Source organism: Gallinula chloropus, assembly GCF_964237585.1.
Source record: "Gallinula chloropus genome assembly, chromosome: Z".
In the NCBI taxonomy this organism is placed as follows: domain Eukaryota; kingdom Metazoa; phylum Chordata; class Aves; order Gruiformes; family Rallidae; genus Gallinula; species Gallinula chloropus.
Genome location: NC_140089.1, coordinates 41,432,418 through 41,459,621, shown reverse-complemented (window position 1 = coordinate 41,459,621; position 27,204 = coordinate 41,432,418). Strand labels below are relative to the sequence as shown.

Sequence of the window (27,204 nt, the reverse complement as noted above, 5' to 3'; positions counted from 1 at the left end):
AGAGTATGCATGGGTGTATTTATTTCCCCATCTCTGTCATGTGGTTAAGAGATTCTATCCAATCTACCAATATACTAAACAAATACTTTATTGTACTAAACACTGCCTACCACTATTACCCCATACTATTCCCTTTCAGTGTATTTTCCGAAAGACAAGTCGCCTTTCTGCTCTATCAGACAGTGCCAGGAAGGTGTCAGTCTGTGGTGATTAACAGGCAGGAAATCTTACTTGAATCACATGCCCATAATTTCCTGTGAGACTTTTTAAATATTCATAAAAAGGTAACTAATGTGTGTAACAGTAACAGAACAGGCTACAAGAAAGTTGTTTTTTCTTTTTTTTTTTAAAGAGGCTGAAAACATAAAAGCAAGTTTTATTGTTGGCCTAGACATTTGCTGTTAAGTTTCTAAGAGTGTTTTCGGCTGAAGTTGTTTCTGTATTTATGCCTATTCCCTTTGGGGAATGTTTTGCTGTAAAAGTAAGCAGATGTGGGAAATGCTTTCAAAGTCCAAAATCTTACTGGCATTATCTTCAAGTCCATGTTTACCTTGTTAGCTCGCTTAAGTCCAACAAATTCACTGGAGCAAACAAATAAAAATACAAACAGAAGTAGGACTACAGGAGGGGGTGCGGAGTCAGATTGCAATAGTTTTTTATCTTGTTCAAACAGTTGGGGCTATTGAGCGTTCTAGATCTCTGTGGTGAAATTTGATGTTGAACAAACCTAGGTAGGAGGGAAGAGCCTCCTGCAGACACCTCACTTGATATGCAAAGAGTGTGAAGGACTGAATCCAGAGCAGGAGCTTGCAAACACTGGGAGGGTTACTGACTGTCAGATGGTACAGAATGTATGGGATTTCTGGCCTTCGGGAGGTTTTGGGTTCTGTTGGGGGTTTATTATTTGGGGTTTTTTTCGTGGAGTTTTGTGGGGTTTTTTTATTGGGATTTTTTTGTAGTTGTTGGGTTGTGGTGGTGGTGGTTGTTTGAAGTGGCTCTTCAAATATATGGAGAAACCCCAACAGTGCTATTTGCACAAACAGTATTCTGCATTGTTTAAAACCCGGAGAAGAGTACTTAGAGCAGACCTTATAAGAAAAAGGTATTTATACTAATTGTGTTAGTATTTAATGTATTGCTGTACTCTGTTACTATTTAAGTACTCAGATGTTCTTCTCCAGTCACTCACAAACAAAAAAAAAGTTACCCAATAAACAGGAGTCTTGCAGAAGAGTTAAATGCTTCTGACACTGGGAAGCTGCAGATGCATTATTTTGCCAAGAAGCAGGTAGATTCAGAACCAGCCAGCATGGAAGAGAATATAGCTAGATTTAAAGTAACATGGTCTTTAACATGATGTGTTCAATACAGGAACTAAAGATAGGATGGATTTTTTTCAGGAGCCATAATACAAGATAAAACCGGTTTTTCTGATAGCTGTTCTTCCTCCTGTGGAGACATTGATCAGGAGCTTTAGGAGCACCAGTAAAGCCATGAACTTTTCCTCCTGACCATTTTGTATAGTCCTTTGTGAGGACTTTGACATTCTTAACTAGATTCCAGCCTCTCCCCATTAAACTTGTCTTTCTATCAGTCTCCTCCTGTCAGTCATTTACTCCTGTAATGCCCTGACTATCTCTCTGGCACCTCTCCTATGTTACATACATTTGACCTTTCTAGCTCTTTATCTACTTACCTGTGGCCTGATCGTACTTTTCCTATTCTCTTCTGTTTTCCTTCTCTTCCTTTATATTTGAATAAAAAAAAAAAGCCAAAACAACAAAACACTAACAAATATATATGCAGTAATTTACACCCTGTCCTCTTTCCACCAGTTCATGCATTTGCTTGCTGACTGTTTAGAGCAGAGGTCTCTTGCATTTGTATTGCTCCAGTGGATTTGTAAATTGCTTGTTTTCTCTGGTATATTCTACTTATCTTTTTCATACTTTACCCCAACAGAAAAGTTGTGTTTCAGATACTGGCATAGTCTAGCTTACTTCTGAAAGTGTATCAGAAGAAAGCTAGTCAAGCAGGGTTGAATGTTGCTATGAAAAGCTGAGAGCATCTTCATTTAAAATGTACATGCAGATAAATGAACACTTTCCTCTCCACAGTAGAGTAATAGGCAATCTCACCAATGTGAAATGAGCAAACTGTCAACAAAAATTTAAAAACTAAACTTTAGCTACTTTTTGCAGATCAGTAAAACTCTTCCTTCCTCCTTTTATATTTTAAGTGCAGCTCTTTTCTTCTTCTTTTTCTTTTTTTTTTTTTTTTTTTTTTTTCCCCTGCATCATTTTAAGCAATTAACTGCCCTTTGCTATTGGGACATTACAGGTCACACACAGAAGCACTCACGTGGGGCATGATGCCTGTGTTTTATCGTTCCAATTACACCCTTTTAGTGTTAGTGTGTGAAACGACTGGGCGGTGGGAATGCGGGCAGATTCTTGGAGATACTGTGATCACTCGTGCACTGGATGAAGGACCATAAATACAAGAAATCACTCATTCTCTTAACACGTTTTTTTTGGGTTTTTTAATGTTTTACCTCAGATATGTGTGTTGCTTAGTTATTCTGCTTGCAGAGCATAACTGTGTTTCTGAAAGGACACACGTTCGTGTGAGCGTGCTCTGACAATGAAAAAGTGACATGTGCTCATGGAATAGAAGTTTGGTGTTCATTTTAAGGTAATGAGACTTTGTACACTTGGACTGGTTCTGACTATCTCCATAATTAACAGGAGTTATATAAGTATTTACACAATATGATTTTGTACAGAAAAATATAAACATAACCATCTATAAGTATTTCCTAGAGGAAAATATTTAGCAGTAATAGCTTCCTAATTATTTAATTTATTTATACAGAAGACATGCAAAGGTTATTCAGCATTTATTTCTGAAGTAATTTCAGATTGAAATATTTTTTGTCATAATAAACTTTATGAAAATATTTCTTGCCCGCTGTAAACTTTCCTGGGGAACTTGTATCCAGTTATGTTCTGGTTATGTTATGCAGAATGACTAAAAATTCTTGAAATCTTAGGTCTTTGTTGTTCATTCCTAGCAACATACACTAGTTGAAATGAGGTTTATTCCAGTGAATAAAGAAATCTTCAGCTAAAATGGACCATATTTTTTGGTGGGGTTTGCACTTCTGATGTGGTACAAGTTGCAAGGTCTGAGATGCAAGGAGGCTTTGTCTTACACCAGATTTCAGCTTTTACTTAAACAGTTCGATGTTAAGCAAAAGAGTTGTTTTTAAAAGCCCATCCCGCCCCCCCCAACTATAATTTGTTATTGTGAGTTTTATTGCCCGATACAGGTATTCACAGAATTCCTTTGGTTGTCTGCTCTTTCTGGAAAATTATTTTGGCTCCCCCACCCCCAGTTAAAGGAGATCCAAAGTCTGCACATGAAGAGTTGATAATGTATTTCCACTTCATCAGGCCAATCACATGCCGCCTCCTTGTCGGACTAGGGGCTGGTGTAGCTCCACTCTTAGACTTTGTATTCTCTTTGGGTGATTGCATAGGCATGAGGCATGACTCCAGTGTTTTGCTTCTGGCAGAGGAGGTTGGCAAAGGACAATCTAAGCAAGACATTAGTTGTGTTACATTTTAATTTTTTACTAGTATGTTTTATAACAATCAGACACAAGGCTGTGGTTTTGAGCTTCAGCTTTGGCAAAAAAGCATATGGATCTTGACTGTAGGTTGTTTAATGTTATGATGGACCTGAGATACTTGGTAGGTAGATAGGAAAATCATGTATTTTGAGCAAGTCACTGCTGTGAGCAGTCTTAAGCATGGCAGAAGAGAACTCAGTATTGCTCTGGAATGGCACTAACTACCAAGAGCTGCTTTTTAATCCTTCCTGACATTTCTAAGACATGTGTCTCTCCATTTCCTTAGTCCCTGTCATGTAGAAGACTTTGTGGGCACTTGGCTAGGGCAAGTCATGCCGTGGAAAAGCTGTCATGTTGGAGGTTTTGGGATTTAATTAAGGTTGTCTCCTGATGATGATTTCAGTTTTTCTTAATGTGACCTACTGTCCAGAGTTAAAATTTGGCTTATTGTTTAGTTGTTAACCTTCTAAGCCAGTTTGTAGATACAGTGTAGTAATAGGTTGTACGTAAGTGTCTTGCTAGTTTGTTCATTGAAACTAGTTACTTGTGTTACTTGAAAATTTCCAAAATGCACATTGGGTCCTGGGTCATTAGTGTTTGGAGATGCTGTCTAGTTTTAGGGTTGTTCTGTAAGTTTGTTTTATCTGGTGACTGCTGGTTTGCAACTTAAGCTCTCAGCACACATTATTGGCTATACAAGCAGGTAGATGAGCCCTCTTGATGTGTGAAGACTTTCTTTGCATCTGGTCTGCAGTCTTTAGCCAGCTGCTTTTTCAACTGTGAACAAAATGCTGCCAATTGTATGGGTCAGGTGAAAAGGTAACTGCTTACACCTGGAGCATAAACCAGTCTTGGGCACACCTGCTTCTCTCCTGGACTGCAGCACAGCCATATGCCAGGTGGAGGAACCGTGGAGATGTGCCACAGAGGAGGAGCTGTTTGCACAGCTATTATGTAAGCCTCATAAATCCTGCCACGGTGTTCGGGGTTAATTATAGCACTTCATGGCTATTTTGATGTTTGCTTCTGTTTATCCAAGAATAGAAAAACAGAGAGATGGGGTTTAACGTTGAGTCATTATCTAGCCTGTATCTGTCTGAGATTTTACTTTGTGTGTTGCTGAAGAAGAGTCATCTTGACTTTAGAAAGTCCGACTGGAAAGTTGTTTCTCTGACTGTACAATTTGTAGGGCCACAGTGTGTCACGCTGCATTTGTGAAGAGCTTTAGCACAAAGAGTGAACTAAATTTTTATCTGTCTAGCAAATTATTGTTTCTGAGGCAGCCCAGTAGTGTCATCTTCACTGCAGGTTCTGCTGTACTTGGTGCTTGGAACTGGAGACACATCATAGCACCCATTACTGAAGGTTCCATAAAGGATCATTCAAAGCAGAAATCTGAGTGTGAAGCAGACACTTCGTATGTTTTACACCCACAGAATTCACTAAAAAATCTCTCAGGTTACCCTGGCAAATTGTAGTTCTGCAAAACCAGGATTTTTGCCCCGTGTAAGAATTTTAGGGGTTCTTCTGATTTGGTAGCACTTTTCAGCGGTTTCCTAAAATACTACTTCTGAACTGAGTGTAGGTGCAAAGGTAGCCTCAGTTACCAGTCCACTTCTTCAGTAACAGAAAATACAATTTGGAGTGGAAGAGCATTTTTTTGTTGGTTTTGGGTTTAGCTGTCTGCTTATTTCCATTAAGAACTGTTTATTAAGGGTACCGATCAGCACAATATTCTATGCAAATGTGCATTTCTGTCTCTGAAGCCAGAACAGTATATGAACAGATACTGTGTGAGAAAAAAGCTAAGGTCAGCTTCTGAAAGCTCTTAAAGGCACCCTCCACAATCAAATGGAAATAATCTTGTGCATTTTTTTTAGGATTTTTTGTTGGTTTAGGGTCTTTTTTGTGTGCTGTGGGTTTTTTTGGGTGTAGGGAGGTGTTTTGTCTTTTCCCCACTCATAAACCTATGTAATCAAATACTGTCATTTCTGGTACAGGCTTTTTTGAGAAAGTTTTATATCATTCCTTTGGATCTGTGCATTTTTTCAAAAAGTGGCTTTCATTCAAACTCTGGATTGAAAAATGAATTCTTGAAAGCTGAAATCTTTTGCAGTAGAACTTCAATTGCTTTTTCTCATAAACCTATAACTTTGTGGGTTTTCTTTAGTTATTTTCTCCTTCTTTTCTTTCTGTTACTTTCTTTGCCACTCGAACTTTTAAATACTGCCTTGACCTTTAAAAAGTTGAAAGAGTAAAAATGAAGGATTGAAAATAAAGCCATTCAAAACAGTGCAAAAATATACTGGATGTTAAAAATTGTCTTGCAGCCAGCAGTCTGCAAATAAAAAGAAGGGCACAGGACAGAATGAAATGTGGTGACATTTTTCAGAAATACTGTATGGATTTTTTAAATTAAGATATTCAGTAACAATTTGGGAAAGAAATTAACTTCAGTACTTAACATTCTTTCTGGAAAAAGCTGGAGTATTTTCAACTACTTGTAACTTTGTAAGCAGCTTTCAAAAACTCTTTTGTGGTAAATGAAGTTAACTGTTTCTTTAATGGTAGAGGAACAGTTGGTATCAGAGGCATCACTAAATGCCATGAATGCTTGCCTGGTGCATGTATGTATTGTGTGTGCAGTGTGAAAGGGGTTTTTATTAAAGAAGGTAGGTGTTAATTGTCTGATTCAAGCTTTGTCATAAGGGAAGGTGTTTAAGGACATCTGTGAAGAAATTAAGGAATGTGTGAAAGGGCAGGTCTTCTCAGAGGCTGCAAAGGAGCCTACACACTGAGAAGTGAGGTGTTTCTGCAAGGGACAGCATAGACAACAAAGGTGTTTTTTAAGGCATGGTCAGTCAGCTTCTGAGGACCTTGTTGTGATTTAAAGGGTTTCTGTCTATCTTTGTAGGCTTGTTAGTTTTTAGAAGCATGTTCTCTTAGAATTTGTCTAGTGATGCTGTGTTGTGTATAGCTCATTTTCTGCTTGCAACCAATGCCCTCCTGCTCTTAGGGTGGAATCCAACACCTGGTGGCATTTTTTCTGAGCAGAGCTTTGTTACTTTTCTAATTTCACCTATGGATATTTCTAGTGCTGTGGACCAGGAAAACAAATTGTGCCACCTCATTATTAGACTCATTGTGAAAGCCCTCATTTTAAAAAAAGTTATTCTGTGGGGCCGTATTTATAAATAAACCCATCCTAATCGGAGAGGGGCATGGCAGTACCGCATTCCAGCTCATGTCCTCCTTGTGTGATAAACAATGACTTGCACTGGCTGCCCTTGCTGTAGTGGAGTACTCATTCACTGCATTGCAAAATGCCTTAAACAGCATCTCTCTGCTGTGAGGAATTACTTAACTATTCTTTGTATGTATTTCAGAAAAGAAATGTAAAGTTTAAAGTAGATTTCTGATGATCTAATGTTAACTAAGAGAAACTGTAGCTCACTCCCTCTGTGGTTTCCTGATTCCAGTGGTGGTGTTTATGCTCTTACTGGTATGTTTCTGCCTGTCTGTCCCTTTTTGGATGCTTGTCATCTTTTGTGGTCTTCCTGTAAAAGCTTCTTGTGCACTGCTGTCTGATGATACCATATGAATCAGGCAAAACACCACCCACAACTGCTGTCTGACAAATGAGAACACTGCAACAATACTCTTAATTTTTCTTCATCAAAGTCAGTACTGGTCAGAGAGTTACTTTCTCAGTTCATACTGGGATGCTTTTCTGTGATACCCAGTAGGTCATCTTCGATTTATCATCCACTGACTGGGATACGTGGTAGGAAACAACCTTGTAGGAAGGCATCCCAAGCAGATGTTATAACAGCCTGCTGTGCTGAAACAGGCAACACCTACAGAAACTTTGCCAACATACAATGCAGTCAGAATCTGCCTGTTCAACACTTTAATGCAATTTTTCATTAAGTCCTGCTTTACTGGCCCAAACTACTTGCGAATTAGATTTTACAAATTCTTTCCTCTTGGGAAAGGAACAAAAATTAGATTTCTCATTTGAAGCTACCACAATGAGAGGAAGTTTAAATAAATATGCCTTGGAGAGGGGAGTTGGCAGAAATGTGTGTGAAGGGAGTGATATTGTTTAATACACAGGCGAAGTTGTACAGAACCTACTTTCAAAGTAAGGGTTAATCCCAGAAGATAGCATTGCTTAGTAATATTTGTCTGCTGTTCAGATGGTTTCATTAAATCACTATTCTTTGAGCATTACATAATTATTTCTCAGTAGGATACCAGCAAAGCTTTTTCCCTAAACACCTTTTTTGCTACTCTAGATTTTTGTTATTAGATCTCCATGTTAAGGTTTGTGTTTCATTTTTTGTTTCGTTTGGTTTTTTCCCCCCTTTCACCTTGGATATTCTCCCTATCAGACCTTCTGGGATTCTGTTCTACTGAAGAGTGTAAGAGGAGGATAATAAACAAGAAATGTTATACTGCCCAGGTTTTGAGGTTTTTTTACCCAGTTTCCATATTCCTTTTAAACTTGCAGACTTTTTGAAATTGGGTGACTCTTCTCAGGAGAGTCTTAGTTTTTCTCCAGTGGCATGCGTCACATAATTAATCAGATGGGATCACTTTTTGGCACAGCTTCATACAGCTGGACAGAATGTGGTTAAGGTGGTCATGGAGTACAGATCTACTGATTCATTTGCATTTTTTAGCACCTACTTTGCAAAGACAGGGTTATACCAGCTGCAGAGTTCCAGGGAACTGTACTACAGTCCTTGTTAAAAATAAGCATTTCCAAGTGGCTGAGAAACTGAGCAGAAAGCAATGCCATAATTTTGGGTCTGCAGTTGGCAGCATTGCTCAAAATACAAAACATTCCTTCGATAAGCTACATGAAAAGGACAGTAACTATCTCTTATGATGAGCAAAAATGTAATGCATGCTTTTACTATGAAGTAATTTTGTCATAGAAAATGGAATTTATAGATATTTTGAAAGGCTGAATAAAAATGTGCTTAGGCAGAACCATACCACACCCAAAATTCAGACATCTGTATTTGTCTCCATCTCCTAATTATGCATCACTGCATCAGCAGATGAATGTAATGAAAGTAACAAGGATAAATCTTCACTGTTATGACATGTTATGGGTGCCAGCACTGTTACAGTTTATAAATGAAATCAGTAACTGAGCAAAGCATTTTCCTCTGCACTTCATAGAATTTTTTTTCCTTAGCACAACCAATTATAGAATAAGGGAAAGGCTCGTGCTCTTCAAAATGTTTCTTCTGAGAGAATCTTGCCATTCTGAGCATTAATCTGTTGTGTCTTTCATCTTACAGCTTCTTGCTTTGCAGAGACCTGTGCTGTTTAAGACCAATGGGTAGGGTTGAATAATTAATAACTAGACCTTAAAACGAAGAAGAGAGCTGCAAAAGTGCTGAAAGCTGCTATTGGGAGACTGTTCAAAGGTAGAGCTTTTCATGTAATCACAGAACGCTTTGGGTTGGAAGGGGACCTTCTGTTTCCAAACCCCTGCCATGGGCAGGGACACTGTCCACTAGATCCACTAGATCAGGTTCTTCCTTTCAGGGAGGGGGCAGCCTGTGCCGGGACCTCACTGCCCTCACACTGAAGAATTTATTCCTTATAATTAGATTTTCCTCCTTCACCTTAAGGATGTTAGGTCAGTATCACTGTACATACTGTAATATCTCTATAGTCCCTGATAAACAGCTTTCCTGTGGGCCCCTTTTAGGTACTGGAAGGCTCCCCAGACCCTTCACTTCTCCAGGCTGAACAAGCCCAACTCTCTCAGCCTGTCCTCACAGGAGAGGTGCTTCAGCCCTCTGCTCATCTTTGTGGCCTTCCTCTGGACTTGCTCTAACAGCTGAAATGGTTCTTGTACTGTGGACCCCAGAGCTGAACACAAGTACTCTGGGTGGGGTCACACCAGAGCAGAGGGCAGAATCACCCCCCTTGACCAGCTGGTGATGCTGGTTTTGATACAGCCCAGGACACGGTTGGCTGCATACACTGAAGGTGCACATTGGTGGCTCACGTTGAGCTGTTCATCCACCAACACCCCAAGTGCTGCTTCTCAGGGCTGCTCTCAGTCCATTCTCTGTCCAGCCTGTGATGTTGCTTGGGACTGGACCAATGCAAGTGCAGGGCCTTGTGCTTGGCTTGTTGAACTTCATGAGCTTACTCCTGCCTTTCCAGTGTGGTGGACTGTGGCTCAATCCAGTACTCCAGCTTCTGCATTCCTTGCTTGACTTGCTGTAGCGCTGTCCCAGGAGGACCCACCATCTGATTTACAGCACAGGCTTGAATGGAGAACAGTGGTAGCATGGCCAGCATGTGTTGCTGTGCATTACTGTGAGCTACACACTCCTTTGAGCTAGGTTCTCTCACTTACCTGAATGAGCTGTGCTGAGTAGTCTAGGACACTGTCTTCAGTTTGTTCAGTGCCATTAGCTCGTGCAGCCACGAGATGATCAGTTTTACCAACAGTGTTGAATAAGCTTGCAAAATCTGGGTAATTCGATCTAAATATCCTATAGTAAGGTCTTAATATGTTTTACTTACTTAATTTATTCAATTTTAATGGCTAACATAGCTGCCAATAAGTAAATTGGAGCAGCATATCTAAGAATCTAAATATGGGTCTTGGATAGGATCCCACAGCATTTAAATTAACTTTAATGCTGTTTACTTTAAAGGTAGAAAATCTTAAGCAAATGAATTTGAATATAGCGATTGTCTCTTTTCCTCTTTTTGATACCTCTGTGAACCAAAACTGTTTCCTCCCTTTCTAACATCACTGTACCAAGTGTTAATCATACTAGTCTGGGGTTGCTTCAAAACCTGTCTGATTACAGACGTGAGTATTGGAATCGTGTTTGTGGCTCAGTCCCTGTGTCATTGTGCAGAGGTACAGAAAATACGTGCTCTGCATATGTGGGACCTGGTTCAGATCATCAGCTGTGTGGTTTTGGGATACAGGCAACCCATGCCCAACCTCAGCACCTCCACACTTCACCTCCAGTTCTGTGCAGTATTTATGTTGTGAGTGTGCAGGAATATGATTAGACCACTCTGAGCTTTGGAGTAGAGAAAGCAGAATGGTATCTGCCAGATCCATTAGCAGCTGATGAAAGTTAGGTCAGCCCAGGGTATGTTCTGGCTTGACTTGGAGTAGTGCCTGAAGCTAAAAGCTTCAACAGGCAGGAGCATATAAAGATGATGTATCACTACTTTATGCTTAACTCTTTCTTGTCTTTTCCCCTCTATGCTGTCCCCCCCACACACCCCATACACACACCCAGCTTTGTGTGTTGAGCATATGTTGCTTGGCTAGCTTTCTGGGTTTCACCTCAGATCTCACTCGCAACAGTAAAAGACATTTGGGAAATGTCAGTGGGTCAACACCAGACCTTTTTGGGGGGTGATTCTTAATGTACATTTATTCACTTCTCAGGTATGGCAGGTCATTAAATATGCCTTCCACTGGTTGAAATAAGGCTCAGAATATTTCCCTAAGCTAAGTGGTCTACCTGAAGCCAAAGTAAGCAACAGAAGTTCTGCTCACAGGTCTCATTTCTTTCACAAAACGTTGAAGACTTACTTTCTTTTCAACTTACAGAGGTTAGTATTACTCATCTATCAGCAAAACCAGGATAGAAAAATTGACCCCAGTTTTTTTTCTTTGTAAAAATTGATGCATATTTTCATTTTTGTTTGAGGGTGTAACCTGCTGCCTGCCTAGATGTTCTCTCACTTCACTGGTCTCTCAACAGGAATTTCATACATAGCTGGAAGGGAGGCGGGGAGATGGGTTGTGGTAGGATTTTTGGTTTGTTTGCTTTTTTTATAGTGACCAAGTTACTTTTAAGAAGTGAAATTTTGTATTCTGGATGTGAAATAGTAATGATTTCATGATAACTTTTAAAGTAAGGCACTTCATAAAAAGCTTTGCTTCAAAACGGCTATACAGAAAACAGGAAAGGAGATACTAGCTTCAACAAATGGAGTTTTTCTCTCAGGAGTCAAAATACAAACTGCAGTAAATTTCCTTTAATCTGATGAAATTAATGCTGCCTCTTCTGGCATCAGTTCTCTTAAATATTTAAAAACTCCACTCTGCTAAAATATGTCTGATGGCATTTTTTAATAGGTTCCTAATTGTACTAGCAATTTCTAGACACAAGGAAGGGCTTTTGATGTCAAACTTTTATTCTTAAATTGGAATTCAACAAGAGGATATATAACTGAGCTGCTAATTCCACTTCCGGTGACTGGGGATTTTTTGGGGCGGGGCGTTGGTATTTGGTCTTTTAGGGTTAACAAATCTCTCTTCCATGAGAAGTTGTAACAAAATTACTCCTAAATTTGGACATCACAGGATTGTGTATATTTAATTTGTAATATATAAAAGCTAATGTTTTCTGTCATCATCCTATTTTTTTTCACTGCATTACTACCTCTTTTAAATGCACTTATGTGCTTTTTAACCCTCCACTATTGCTGTTTCAATTACATGAAAGCAGAAGGATAAGGGCTTGCAAGTGAGTAAGTCAGACATAACAATTAGGAAGGCAAAGCTTATTTGCCTCCTTTTCCAGCTCTTCTATTTGAATGCTGTTAACAGAAGTGGGTTTGTGTCAGGTAGATGGTCAGTGAAAACACGACGAGACTTCTGAGAAGATACCTCTTTTTAATTGCCAGTCTCACTGCAGAAAGCCTGGCTCAGCTAACCAGTGTTTTCCTCCACCCCATTCTGTCAGTGTTGACTTCCATACAGATAGTATGCTCACACAAGCATCACCTGTAGCCCATAGGTAAGCAAGATTGGATGTGCTGGCAGAGTGGGGTGCAGAAGGCAAGCAGGCTAATCAGGAACCAGCGTGGCTCAAGAAATACCCTTTTTTTTTTTTCATCTTTAATCTGCAGTTATCTACTTGTCATTCATGGGTCCTTTCAACCAACACCTTACTACCACCCCAGACCAGCAACCTGTGGTTCAGCTGCAGTGTGATGTGTGCAGTTATCAGGAATGTGTAGTTTACTCCAGAGCTCTTTCTCTAGTGGAAATACCGTTGCCTCTGATACTATATAGATTATCTGCTGAAAGAGTTACTCTTGGCATTTAAGCAGTATTTAGCCACTCATCCAGGAGCTACAGTACCTTGCATTTCAGATTAGACAGGGATCCTAAAAGGCTTTCCTACTCGTTTTCCTCAGCAAAGCAATAAAGATAAAAGATGTAGCTGAAATTGTAACAAAAAAACGTTAAGTGCTCTTTCCATTTATTCACTTTGCAGGTGTTTCCCTCTTGACATCAAGCATCCTTCCTAGCATGGTTTACAAGTCTAGTGGAAGTCCTCATGTAAAAAAATTGTTTTAAATCTACATTAATGATTTCTTCGAAAACTTTGTTAAACATTGTAGTAGAAATTGAACTGTATCTGGCCCATAATTATTATATTTCTTCCCCAAGGACACTTACGACTATGCATTAATTATGATGAGTCCAGTGGTTGTCCTCTTAAACATGTTGATGAGCACTTGCTCAAACTAATATAAGGTCATGCATGTAAGAATACAGGAGCATAAATGAAGGTTGCATAATTGGGCTCAGTATATTTGAAATGTTTAAAAGGCAGGTCTGTAGTAGCTTTCCTTCCTCTCCCAAAGGATGGGAATCATTAAAGCGCTTTTTAGGTAACTGATGCATCTTTTCAATTCTTGGTTTAAGGCTGAGTCTCAATCTGCAGTATGCAGAGTGCTGTCAGTAATAAAACCTCTGTAGAAGAAACCTGTGGATTCATTTATTTCTGTAGTTCATTATATAGGAGCCAGTTAAAATTTGGCTTCAGACTTAAGTGATTTGATGAATTCAGATTGCCAATAGTAGGTAGCTGAACCTCAGGTAGTAGTATCTTTGATTTTGGAATATGCTGTGGCTTTTGTTTCACTTACTATATTTAATATTCCCCCACCCCATATTACTGTAAATCCATGGTGTTGTCCTTATGCTTGTGCTATGTTACTCCTTTTCTCTTGCTTTCTACTACTTGCTACGGGGACAAAAGTCGTGTTACCTGAAATGATTCATTTCTTGGTCTTCGAGGGGTATAAATGCTGAAATCTTGTTTCCCTTTTAAGGGATTAAGAAAAAAAAAAGTAGACATTTATTAACAGGTTGAGTTTCTTTTAAGTCTATAAGCAAGTCTTTGTAGGGGTCCTTCCCCAGAAACACACTGCTTCAGGAACAGCATTCGTACCTTTGAGTTTAGGTTTGGATACTTCATGGTAAGCAAACTAGGAATAACAAGTACTAATAAATACATAATTGTGGTTTTGATGAATGTTCAGTTAATTGTTTTCTTTTTTAATCTGTTTCATTCATTCCTTTTCCATCTTCTAACTGTAAAACGAAAACAATCCTAGAGTCACAGAACCTCCTGAATTGTAAGGGTCATCGAGTCCAACTCCTGGCTCCACACAGGGCCAGCCAGGTCAGAGCCTGTGACTGAGTGCAGCGTCCAGACGCTTCTTGAACTCAGCCAAGCTCAGGGCTGTGACCATTTCCCTGGGGAGCCTGTGCCAGTGCCTGACCACCCTCTCAGTAAAGAACCTCTTCCTGACATCCAATCTAAACCTCCTCTGTCGCAGCTTTATACTGTTCTACTTGTGGTAGACCTTGATTGAATTAAAGCTTATAATGGTGAGCAAAACAATTTCAGTACAGTTGTATCTTTTTTTTTTTTTTTTTCTGTTGTTGCTCCTGAGGCTCAAAATAATGTGAATCTGTACAGCCAGTAGCTGAAGAAAGCGGAAGGGATTTGCTGGCTAGCTGGCAAAGTCATGTTCTTTATGGTGGTTGATGTAACCTACACTACCTCACAGTTATTCATCTACCAGTTCATTTTGGCTCTCATCTTTGGCAACTTCACACCTATTCCACTTAGCAAGGACTTTAAACCTAATGAGCCAGAATTAAACAACATAATGAGTAGAAGGGAAAAAAAGAAAAACCCCAACAACAGCCCAATGCATCTACAGTCAATATCACCTTGCTTTTTAAGGTCTTGGCAGCACCCAGTCAGTAGCTGCTGGAGGAGGAAAGGTGGTATTCTCATAGTTATTTGTTATGTATCTTAAAGGTGCCGGGGTGGAAATTCTGGCACTCCACTTGATATTAAGCTCCCATTATAAGAGGATGACCTCTTCAGTCCTGCTTTCTGTAGGAAGAGGAGGAGTACCCTTTATTTCTGGAAAGTCTTTGTGTGTATGTGTCTCTTGATAGCTTTGTCAGGCTGTGTATTACGCTTTCTCCTCCTTAGGAATTCATCTCTAGAACAACATAAATTCTGCATTTCATAACTTCCCCTAAGTCTTAGCAGCAGAACACAGTTCCTTTACCATTTTAATTGTATGGCTGCTGTATAAAAATAATGGTGAGGCTGATACAAAGCTTGTTAAATCCTTCTTTGGTGTTTGACAGAGCAAGCAACACAGCTTTTTGTAGCCATTAGTTCAGGAAGGCAGCCCTGTTTTAATGTGCATGTGAGTAATGCATGTTATGTCTCCAAATACAAAAGGAGGAGGCACGCAAAGTAATAGTACTTCACTTGGAGCTCAAGTTATTCATGAAATAGCCTTGAAAACTGAACCAAAAGACACAGCTCAAGGGAGTTATGGCTTATCCTTGTTGGAAGGTGAGCCTGTTCTCACCGTAATGCAGAGCCACTGTTGCATGCGTTGTAAGATACAGTCATTCAGGGGTTGGTGGCATGGGGCGCTCCCCACTGTTCTTTGCTTCAATTGCTTTTACAGCAGAACAGGTCAGTGCAACTGTCTCTGTCTAATGTATTGCTAGTGCCAATGAAGCAGCTTCTCAAACACTTTCTACTCCCTCTAAGTGCAGTGGGCAGAAGATGCTTCACAAATTCCATCTGCCTTTCTGTAAGCTTTGCCCGCTCTGTGTTTTAGGTTCAAATAAGCTTTTAGATGCTTTCATTTTGGTGAGAAGCAAGGAGCCCCGTAGAAGTGACAAGCAGGGGGTTTTGAATCTGTGCTGTGGTACTTGTGACGCTGATGTGAGAGGCAGTAATGTGCGGGAGAAGGCACTGAGCTGTGTGAGCATTAGGTGTGACCACACTGAAGAGACTCACTGCACTGATGTGTCACTCCTTAGCTTGACAGCAGCAATGTACCAAATCGTTGTGAACAGTTAGGCAGAGGTTAGAAAACTATCCCAACAAGTGACCAAGCAGTCATTACGCTATAGTAACAAAGGTTTTTTCAAGACTGAATGGATTATAATGGTCACCTATAAGGACAAATCTGTCTCGGTGGGTCTGGGGGACTGTATCATTCTGTGATTATCTGGTTATCTAACACTAACTATTGGTGGTCTTAGAAGTTTTATAATGCTTTATAAGCATAGATACTCATGTGCATTTTTAAAAGAGAACCTGATTCTGCAGTTTTTGCAGTTCTTCCAAAAAAGTTCCAAGCTATTTTGAAAATGCAGATCAATGATTGTGTATCTTCTGATAAACACTTTTGTGGGATTTTTTTTTTTTGTCCCCCACAGCTTTAAATATTTATGGATAAGGTAATTTTGGAACAGACCGGATAAACCATGTAAATCCTAAATTATTTGTGCTGAAATAATTTTATGTTAACTTGAATCTCAGTGTGTTACTATAATAATGAAAAAATCCTGTGCTTTTGGGTGATATCAGTTAAAAGCCTGGAGAAAGCTTTCGCCACTGTAGGCTATATGAGAAAGACAGTAACAGAAAAGCACCAAATTCCAGCTAATGTAAAGAACCATATGTTGGGCTACACAGGAAAATTACATACCAAAATCTTCATGTAGTACAGCATGTCTGTTTTGTAGTAGTGCTTAAGGAATCCATCACAGAATCACAGAATGGTTTGGCTTGGAAGGGACCTCAAAAGCCCATCCAGTTCCAACCTCCTATCATGGGCAGGGACACCCTCCACTAGACCAGGTTGCCCAAAGCCCCATCCAACCTGGAATCAAACACTGCCAGGAAGGGGTCAGCCACAGCTGCTCTGGGCATTTGTGAGTAAATGTTCAGGGAGTAAAAGATCAAAAAAAGACAATAATACATGTAAGTTAAGGCATAAAATTTTTACACAATTTAGCAGCCATGTGCACTAAACTCATTCCTTCTGTTCAGGCCTCATGAAAAATACACCTAGTGTGCATTATTGTAGGTTTTGAAATGCTAACTGAAAAGGGGGAAAAAGAAGGTGAAGGGTGTAATTAGAAGTCACCTGGCAGTTTGTGGGCAGTACTGTAACTTTGTACAATTGTATCACTGGAAGTCTTCCTCCATGTCCTGTGCCCGTGTCGTGTCTTCCCTGTCTCCTCACCCATTTGATAGCAGACTAGAAATAAGTACATTAATCTGTTCTTTCTGAATTCTTGCTGGTGGTTAGATAGTTCAGTGTGTGAATTTGCAGCCAGATAGCTGAGTCTGTCCACATAACAAAGCAAAAATGAAGTTTTATCTGTGATTCTCCATAAGGCCCAAAATAAAAGGAGTAGGGATAAGAAAGCAAGGGGAAGAGAGGTGTTTCATATAAATGATGGTCAGTTTTTATTTAAATAACATACTGCAAACTGATCCAAACTATGTATATATAGGTCTAAGGAAACATACAGCTTGACAACATTTAAAGCATTTCCAAATGCTGGTCTTGCGTTGCTTAATCATATGGAAGCATGCTTCCTAGCTGGGATGCACAGGAAATAGTCTGTGAACAAACTCCTGAAAAAATGCAGCAGGTGTGGTCCATGCACTCTTTTGCTGAGTCTTTTTTAAAACCCAAACCCGATGGATGTATTCAGTGCTCTGTCCCACTCGGAAATGCCCCCGCTGGAGCCAGGGGCTGTTCTGGCATCTCTTAGGCTGTCAAAATGTTAAGCTGCCGTGGATGATCTGCTGCTCTAAAAAGAAAGGAAGCTGCTTCTTCCTGTACCATGGCTATACTGTGGTACAAAACATAATCACAGAATTGTTTAGCTTGGAAAAGACCTTTAAGATCAAGTTCAGCTATTAACCTAGTGCTGCCAAGTCAACCACTTGACATGAGTTAAGTACTAAATAGATTTAAAACACAGATGTATTGAACAATGTTTCATTTATTTCCAATATACTGAAAATTACCCTCAGAAAACTTCGATTTAATAACTGTATGAAAGGTATTTAATATATCAGGCAACCCTCGTGTTTACACTCATTCTGCTTAAACAGGATTTTTCTGAATGTATTAACTACCTTAATAAACCTCTGAAACAAAAGACGTACTTCCAAGTATGTAGGATTTTTTTCTGTAAAAGGTTGTGCTCAAATTTTAGATAAAATTGGACCATAGATGGGTTAGAATATGTGCAAAGCTCACAATTATTTCTTTTCTTGGTGTGTCTTTGAAAGATGTAGGATTTTGGGGTGTTTCTTAGGCTGTGTTTGAGGAGATTGTAGTCTCCCGGGAGGGAAGTGCAGGAAGCCCTGCATTTCCAAGGTTCAAGTATATGAAAAACATATTACAAAAACAGAGTCTTCTGCACACATGTAGGTAAATTTCTTAGGCTTCTTTCTCTTTATCACCAGACTTGAAAATTCAGGTTTTATGCTATACTAGCTTAGCACAGCAGGCTGAAATCCGTTGCACACGCATTTACTATGCAGATTTATATTTTTTCTGCTCTTAAGCTGCCTCCACCTTTGGAAGTTGTGTAGTGTTTATAGGCACTAATGAAAACTCTTCAAGTTTGGGAAGCACCTTGCAGGATCTTGGGAGACTACAGAGGCAGAGGGTGAGAATGCAAGAGGAAATACTTGAAACAGTAGAAAATATATTGAACAATGGAGGTGAATAATAGAGGGGGAAAGTAAAGGTTGCAAAAATACCATAATCTCAATTTGTGTTACAGCAGCATGTAATCCAGTATGTAATGCTATTTAGTTTTTTTCTCTTCACTGATTTACAAAGAGTTTTGTGTTAAAAATGTTTATTTTAGTAAACGGATTTAAAAGGTGATCACCCCATCCTAATCAGTATTTATGTGTGGAGTTCATTTATGTCAGTTATAGAGTTCAGTAGCCATTTATTCCTAGTATTCCTATTATTATCAATAGGATAATTAAAAATACAGGAAACAGCAGATAGTGACTATAATTCTCAGCTTTCCTGTAACTCTTTGTTCTGTTTTGGTTTGGCATTCAGGGTCTCCAAGTTCTTCTGCAAGACCCTTAACAATCCGCTTTCCACTTGTCAAGGTGTTGCTGTTCCTTGATTCTTTTTTTTGTTGTCAGAAGACTCCTTCATGTATCTCCAGAGACTTTAATGCAAGAACAGCTAGCCTGAGCATAGTTTAGGTTTCAGGACATTTATCTTCTGGCAGCATGCGATAAATACCTGTTAAGAAAACAATTCTGCACCTGCTTCCAGAATTATCCAAACTGAGTTATTCTAACAGGTTCTTCTGTCTCATTTCATCTACTGAATTACAGAAGTCAAGTAGGAATTACTTTTAGGTTTTGATTTCCTTGTTAGTGTGAGGAGTTTTTGTTTTATTAGTTTTATTTGTTTTATTTAGGTTTTCTTGGTGTTTGCGCGCTTGGGATGTTTTGGAGTTCTTTACTTTTTCCCCATCAAAACCATGGATGGGTCTTCTGCCCATTCCATGAGGGATTTTGTTCTAAGGAAGAATTTATACCTGGTATTCTTCCACTGATATGTAAGAAAATTAAATCTCAGGAGGAAAAAAATACCAAACCCCATAGCATTTCAGACAATTTAGGATTGTAGAAGCATTGCATTTTTTTAATGTTGTGCTCAGACATCGGTTAGATACCTAATGTGCTTAAATAAGCTTAGCGTCACGCTGTTATGTTTAGCTGTGCAGGTTTGATGTCTGCATTCAGTAGAATTAACAAGTAACAAATAACTGGAACTGTAAAAAAAAAAAAAAAAAAAAAAAAATTCCTTCAGGGTTACTTGTCCAGTCTGGAGATTTGCCTAGATAGATGGTCAGGCATCTGGAGGCGTTCAGGGCAGGGTTGGATGGGGCCTTGAGCAGCCTGGTCTAGTTAGAGGTGTCCCTGCCCATGGCAGGGGGGTTGGAACTTGATGATCTTTAAGGACCTTTCCAACCCAAACCATTCTGTGGTTCTGTGATTCATGTACAAAAAGACTACTATATTACAGTTATTGATATTTAGCAGCTGTGATAAGAACTAAGATACATAGCTTTTTTTTTTCAGTTTCTGAAACTGCAATGATATGCAACAGGCAGGCACTAAAGAAGTGATATTCTATTATGAACCCTTTTTGTCACTTTCAATTTAATTTCAGTTACTGCATTGTAATGGCTCTGTATTTCCAGGTGCAAAACCCTGCAATTTTTATAATGAATCTGAAAGTATGGGAGTACTTTAATCCAGTATTGCAAAGAAATACAACATTGCTTTAAATACTCACTGCTTGGAGATGAAAAAAAAACACTTTTATATCTTCTGAGGAGTTTAAATTTCATAGTAAAGAAACAAGAGCTTTCAGTTTCAACAGCAGAGCACATTCAGCCAAGAAATGTAATACAGAAAACCAAAAGTAGCAATATTTGTGCCAGCGAATCCTGTCCCACTTATGTGACTTTTGCACATGGGCACATACACTTCTTGCTGAGCTTCAGCTAAATTTTAAGTATTTAAAGGGAAAGCTGTAAATAGAGAAACTTCATGCTGGTTTTGTTGTTCCTTTCACATTAAGCAGAACTGCTGGCCAGGTTTTTACACGGTGGGTGTTTCTTGCCCTTCCACCTGAAGAAGTTAACACATCACTACCACAGTTCGAAACTCACACGGTTTTTCCAGCAAACAAACTCTCTCTTGTCACAGCACCTGCACCAGTACTTAGAAAATGGCAAAGCGACATTGTGCTGAACATGTTTTTATAGTTGTGCTGTGCACATTCTTGAGTGCTGTTAATTCTAGTTACTTCTGGGTTTGAAGATCTGCAGAGGTTGAATAATACTTCTGTGACTTCATAGGCTCGGGGAAATGGGGTCTCTCTGCTGTTTCGGTAACTGCCTGATGGAAACATTTAGATGCCCTTCTTTTTCCTGTTTGGATGATCTATTCGGAGTAATTTGTTGCAGGGTCAGGTTACTTTGAGGTAATGTTACTGTGTTACAGACAATTAAGAAACTTAATTTTGCTCAGATCAGTTGTCTAATTTCAGAACCTTGGTGGGATAAAGATAGCTTTGTGTTTGTTGACTTTACTTGGGGCAGTGGTATCATTGTTTCATATTTCATTTTCACTCTATTTCTGGAGCATATTTTTAACGCTTCTTTTAAAATGCTTGTGTTTAACAAATGGAAGAATAGATTAGAAATACGAATTTCTCTTGTTCAGGAAAAATTACATACAAGCTAGGTATTTGTTCCTTCAGATAATTCACAGATATTGGGAAAAAATCAGATTTTTAACAGCTCCATGCTTTTGCATTCTGCAAAAGTCCCTCTACCCTAATTTACTAAGAAATTTTCTCTAACAACCCTCATGGATCATAAGACAAACCTGGTAATTGTCACAACAGTCCCATTAGCCCTCCTACCCCAAATGTCTTTCTGGTTGCCTTCCTTCCTAAAAGGTCTTTAGTGCTTGATGATTTATACTTTTCTTTGGGTTTGTTTGTTTGGGTTTTTTGGTGGTGGTTGTTTGTTTTTTTGTTTACATATGATGTCCATTTGCCTGTCAGAGCTTCCCCAGTGGGGAAATTCAGAAGGACCTCTGTGGGCCTGTTCAGGAAATATAATGTCAGCGGTAGGACCCCTACTCTGCCAAGAATTGTATGGGAATCATAATTTATATGGAAAGTCGTTATTTCAGGAAAAGAAATCTTGCCTTCCCAATTCTACATAATGCATTTGAGCTTTATGCCTGAAGCTTCTTGGGGTGTGCATCCCTGAAAAGTTTCTCCTAACTCTTTTAGACAGGAGGGATTGGAGGAGTTGAAATGGATTTGTTTTTCTCAGTGGCAGCCCGTGGGAATCCTAGAAATTTTAGTTATTTCTTTTCCTGTTTTTCACAAGAAGTTTTTTATTCTCGTTGCATAAGCTAGCGAGTGCTTTTTCGACAACGGAAGATAAAAGACAACTTTTTAACTCTTAAGTTGTGTCAACTGTTTACTGAATGTATAAAGAAGTGTTGATATAATTAGATCATTTCTTCAGAAATCTTCAGTGTCTCCCAAGAAACCATCTGTTAGATTACAATTAGAAAAAAACTTTACAAGGAAATTTTGTGTCACTTCTCGCATATTTTGATGAAGATAGTGGAACGTTTGTTTCAGCCTTAATTATAATGGAACTACTGTCTTTTCTTGGTTAGTTAATTCCATTCTGCACCTTTCTTGGTTTTTTGGTTGGGTTTCATGGTTTGAGGTGCTTTTCTGTCGCTTCTTTGAGCTAGCAAATTCAAATTAGAGGGAGATGGGGCTAAAAACTTCCTCGATCACAGATAATCTAGGAGGAATTCATATGGAAATGCACCTAATTATATGTAATGCTAGCCTGAACCGGCACCTTTTTGTGCTCAGAATTCTCGAGCAGCTTCTTTCAAGCTATCCCTCTTCTGCCTACACACACACACACAGCCACCACCCCCACCCCCACCACCCCCATCCCCGTGTCCCGTCCCCCCCCCCGCCCCCCCCCCCCCCCGCCCCGTCCTTTGGTTTCTCTTTTCTTAAAAGACAAACCTTTTGTCAAACTTGTGTCCTCACTTTAAAGTGTTGTTGGTGTAAAGTCCGGGCTTGACATGGCATGCGAGAGCGCCCAAACACAGAAGACTAAATACAACTTTCTCTTGGAAAATTGTTTTCCTTTTCTGATAGTCTCGCTGATTACCTGGCTTCAGAACCAGAAAATAGTTAACTGGGAACACTTTTCTTACTGGGTTGAATGAAAGTGGGAAGTTTAGCTCCTTGAATGGGACTGTTTTTTCGTGGAGCTTCTCTGTAATGTCTGGGATTGCAAAACCGTTTTGCTTTGTTTACATTTCTAATTTTAATTGCAGCTCCTATGTAAGAATTCTTTAAAATGAGTAATTGAGTTATGCAGGAGCACAAAACTACTGGTAAACTGAGAAATATGCAAGCAGTTATGTAAGGAAGTCCAAATGGATGTTATTTCCTTTAGCTTCCCTCTGAGAATATGTGGCCTTGCTTACTGTGTATGAAGATGTTTGTGGCTGCTTGAAAACTTGGTTCTGTAACTTTTTCTTTATCCCCACTTAGTTTTGTCTTCTGAAGTGGTGAAGCACCTTCCTGTTTCTTTCTGCCTGTATTTAATACTTCTTGAGATGCATTGCACATGTAGTATTTTAAAGCTGTCCTACACTGATGACTGTGAAATAATTCCAAGTTACTTCAATTTTGGTTAAAACAGAAAATGCTTTGTAGCTCTGGGAGTTGTTAGTCTTTGGAAATCTGCCCTTTTTTTTGAGGGGAAAAAACATAATTAAAACAGAAACAGAATGAAGAAAACTCCCTATCTGTGCTGTTCCTTATTGTTCACTTACTGAACTTAGAATACATAGTAAAAGGAATAGATAACTTAATTTTTTATTTTGTTTTAAATTTCCCTGTTAATGATAATGAAATCTGAAACTTAGATATAATTATCTAAGAGCACTGTATGTGTTTTCTGTCAGTGATTTTAAACTGTGACTGTAGATACGAGGTTGTAGAAGTAACTCCTCCACAGACTTGCAGACAAGTGTGGGTTTTTTAAAAATTTGGTATGGGACACCTCATAATATGTGTAAAACTTAGAGTTCAGAATTCTTGTAATCTGATGCCACCCATAAAACTGTTTCTCTTCAGTGGTTTTAAATTCATGCTACCGTACTGCAGCCCTGCAAAATATAACTGATGTATGATGTGAATTAATTTACTTTGTTTTGAAACAGTGTGCAGCATTTGCAGTTCAAATAAGTTGGAAGCAAAAGTGTTTTCTGGTCCTCATAGCTGTACTCAGTATGTTACTGTCAATATGTATGAACATTCCATGTGCATTTCCCAGATTATTTTTTCCTTACAGTATGACTTTCTCCTTATTTGTATCTTTATCTTTGTGATTTGCTGTTTCTGAGCCCAGTGGCTGTTGTCCTGTTAATTTGTGGATCCAACAGTAGTGATGACTTTACTTTCTCTTGAGGGTTTTGCTTCTCAGCATATATCTAAAACACTGCAGTAATCCTTATTCTCTTTTAGCTCTAAAAAATAAGTTCATTTTATAGCAAAACAGGTTTATTTTTATCCATTTCCTATTTCAATGATATCTAACACTTTATTACACTTTAATAAGTTAAAACAACTAATCATGAATTAGTTTCATATATTTTATTATTTTCTGCATATTTCATGTTTTCCCTAGGAAACAATATCCTTTGTACATCTGTGAATTGTTTTGCCTCTCTGATTCTGATGAGGACACGTTGAAAGAATATAACCTTTTGGTATTTTCTAGTGTTTGTTTTTCTTAGTATTCCATCCAAGATGAGGCTAAAAGGTTTTTTTTCCTCTATACTTCTACGTCTCACGCAGATGTAATTATTTCATAAAGTTATCCACAATAATTTTTTTTGGGAATGCAGTAAATAATTTTTGATGATCTAATACGAAATCAAGCAAAAATATCAACATAGTGGAAGACCAGCCTCTTAACTGTCATGTATTTTATACCCAACAGAATTTAGATAAATTAGTAGTAGAGTAGATACTTTATAATGGTATGTTTCACTTGGTATATTATGAGCTCTCGTTAACTTTTAGCTTCAGTTACACAGTAGATACTTCATACCTCCAGAATGGCTATGACAACTTAAAATCCATTTCACTGAAAAGATTCTGAGTTCATACTATTCATGTGTCTGCCATTTACTGGGCTGATATATTTGTCAGAAGAGAGAATGAGGCTTTGGGCAACCTGATATAGTGGAGGGTGTCCCTGCCCATGGCAGGGGCTTGGAACTAGATCCCTTCCAGTCCGTGATTCTGTAGTTCTGTGATTTGATGATGAAAATTTTGAGTAAGAGGCTGGTGAAGGTCAGAAAATCCTGACAAATCCGCAGTAGTTTCAGTGAAACTACACAGGTTCATATCAGTTGGACTCTGTGTTTGGCAGTTAGAAGTTACTACTCATAAGATCATCATAGAGTCATAAAATAGTTTGGGTGGGAAGGGACCTTGAAGATCAACCGCCCTGCCATGGGCAGGGACACCCTCCACTAGCCCAGTCTGCCCAAAACCCAATCCAGTGTGGCCTTGAGCACAGTGAGGGAGGGGGCAGCCACAGCTGCTCTGGGCCACCTGTGCCAGGTCCTCACAGGGAAGTTGTTCTTCCTAATATGTAATCTAAACCTACCCTCTTTCAGTTTAAGGCCATCACCCCTTGTCCTGTCACCCCATGCCCTTGGAAGCAGTCCCTTTCCAGCTTTCCTGTAGCTCCCCTTTAGGTACTGGAAGGCTGCAATAAGGTGTGTCCCCTGAGCCTTCTTAGAGATGATTTAATACTTAAACAAGTTTTGAAAGGAATGTATTTTTATTTTATAAAACACCTGTACATTAATACGAGGGAGATTTTTTTAAAGTGCCCAATGAAATTTAAATGTAATTGCTCTTTACCAATGAAACCTTCCATTTTAAAATACACTTTTCTACCTAGCGTTTTGCTTTCATCATCAGAATATGTGTCACACTAACAATATTTCCTACATAACAGATGTTGTAATGCATATAAACAGTGTATTTCTTCCAACCAAGCCAGGAAACATGGTGTTTCATGTAATTTGTAATGCAATGAAAGAAAACACCGCTGCCACCCAAGACTTGCTTCCTGGGACGGCAGTACCAGAGTGGAATTTACTTCCCCATTTACTGTTTGATTATGTGGATAGTGTGCCATTTTTAATGTGTTTGGATCTTGCCAGCTAGAGCTATCTGATAAGGAAAGAGAGTGTCATAAAAATGAGACGAAGGTGCAGAGAATCCTCAACCCATCCACCAAGCAGTGTCCACATTTTGGAGATGTTTTTCAACTCTGTTTCAGAAGGATACAAATGCACAATCAAATCTAAATAGTGCTGGATAGTGACAGAAGGCCACAAATAATTTGTCTCCCTCTTTCTGTATTGTATAATGTATCATAAAAGGTATTTATGACATACAGGGCTAGGATCTGTTTTGGTTGCAGAATTTTTTAAGAAATCCCAGTTAACTGCTGTAAACAGCTCTACTTCATTTCCTGCAATAAATAATGCCTGAAAGAGAGGTTTGGAGTTCTTAAGACTCATGCTGGTCAAAAAATAAAAAAAAAACTTCTCTGAAGTTCCAACCGAAACCATTCGACTCAACTGTAACTTATGCTGTAATTTTGTAATGCAACCAACACAGTAAATCTCCATTTAAAGACGGAAATTTTTCAAAAATAAATCTTCAGATTTCAGAAGTGGAACAAACATGTGACTGTTGTTCTTCAGTGAACTAGAAGCAATACTGGTGTAATGATGGATCTCACTTTAAAAGTTGAAAGCACAGTAACTGAGACTGACTTACACAGCGAGTCTATTAGCCTTGATCAGCTTTAGAAAGAACAGTTATGTTATGCATTGAAAAAGGGATGTGTGGTAAATCTCTTCATTCAGATACTACTGTAGTTTGGATGTTGGAAATCAAAGACCTGTGAGTTTCAGCTGGGGGTTGTGCATTTTAATTCATTTCAGTCTACTAAAATACTGTAAAGTATTTTACAACATAGCATTCCAATGACATTTCTAGAAGAAATCTGTGGGATTTTCTGTTGCAATTTGCAGGCAGGATTTCTAGCAAATACAAGCAAAACAAGATAAAAGATATGGACACCATGGAAGTTTCTTAGTGGTTTGGCTCGTTAATTTGTTCATTAATACAATAATTTTTGCACCTTTCTTTGTGTTGTCATTGGGTGGGCAAGAATTGCTGCAGTGGAGGTGGCCTCAGGGGCTCACAGTACACCAAGTATTCCTCGTTACCAGCTCCTCCCATAATTGACCACAGGGAATTTGAGTTTGAGGTGCTGTGCAAGTAGGGGGGGCAACAGTACAAACAGCCTACCTATGGTCTCCTGTCTGGTTCATTCTCCTTGCGGAGAATCTAACTCAGGAGTATATATAGTCCCACGAGTAATAAATCTAAGTCACCTAATTTAGCTATAGTTTCATGACATTTATTGTAATGTACTTCTCTAGAGAAATAAATCTAGCACCTTCAAAAATTGCAGTAGTCTGCCATATTCTCAAGAGGCCAAAAAATCACCCAGAAGGCTTTTCCAATCTCATCGCTGGGCCAAGTAATTGACAAAATGATAACTTAACACGTGTCGTCTTTGAACATCTTGAGTGCCCCACAGTCAGGGTTCAAACTAGGGCAGAGCTCAAAGATGAGCTTGAGAGTAAGAAGTCCAGATAAAAGCCAAGTCTCCATTCTAATAATTAAAGTCTAGT

The 27,204-nt window shown here is 39.0% G+C and overlaps 1 protein-coding gene across 1 annotated transcript in view; it reads left to right on the top strand.

Annotated features, from left to right (window-relative positions):
- The window catches only part of GNAQ (G protein subunit alpha q), a gene marked incomplete at its 5' end in the record, with an annotated part of 124,843 nt that overhangs the window by 43,644 nt on the left and 53,995 nt on the right, over nt 1-27,204 (top strand). The window lies entirely within an intron of this gene.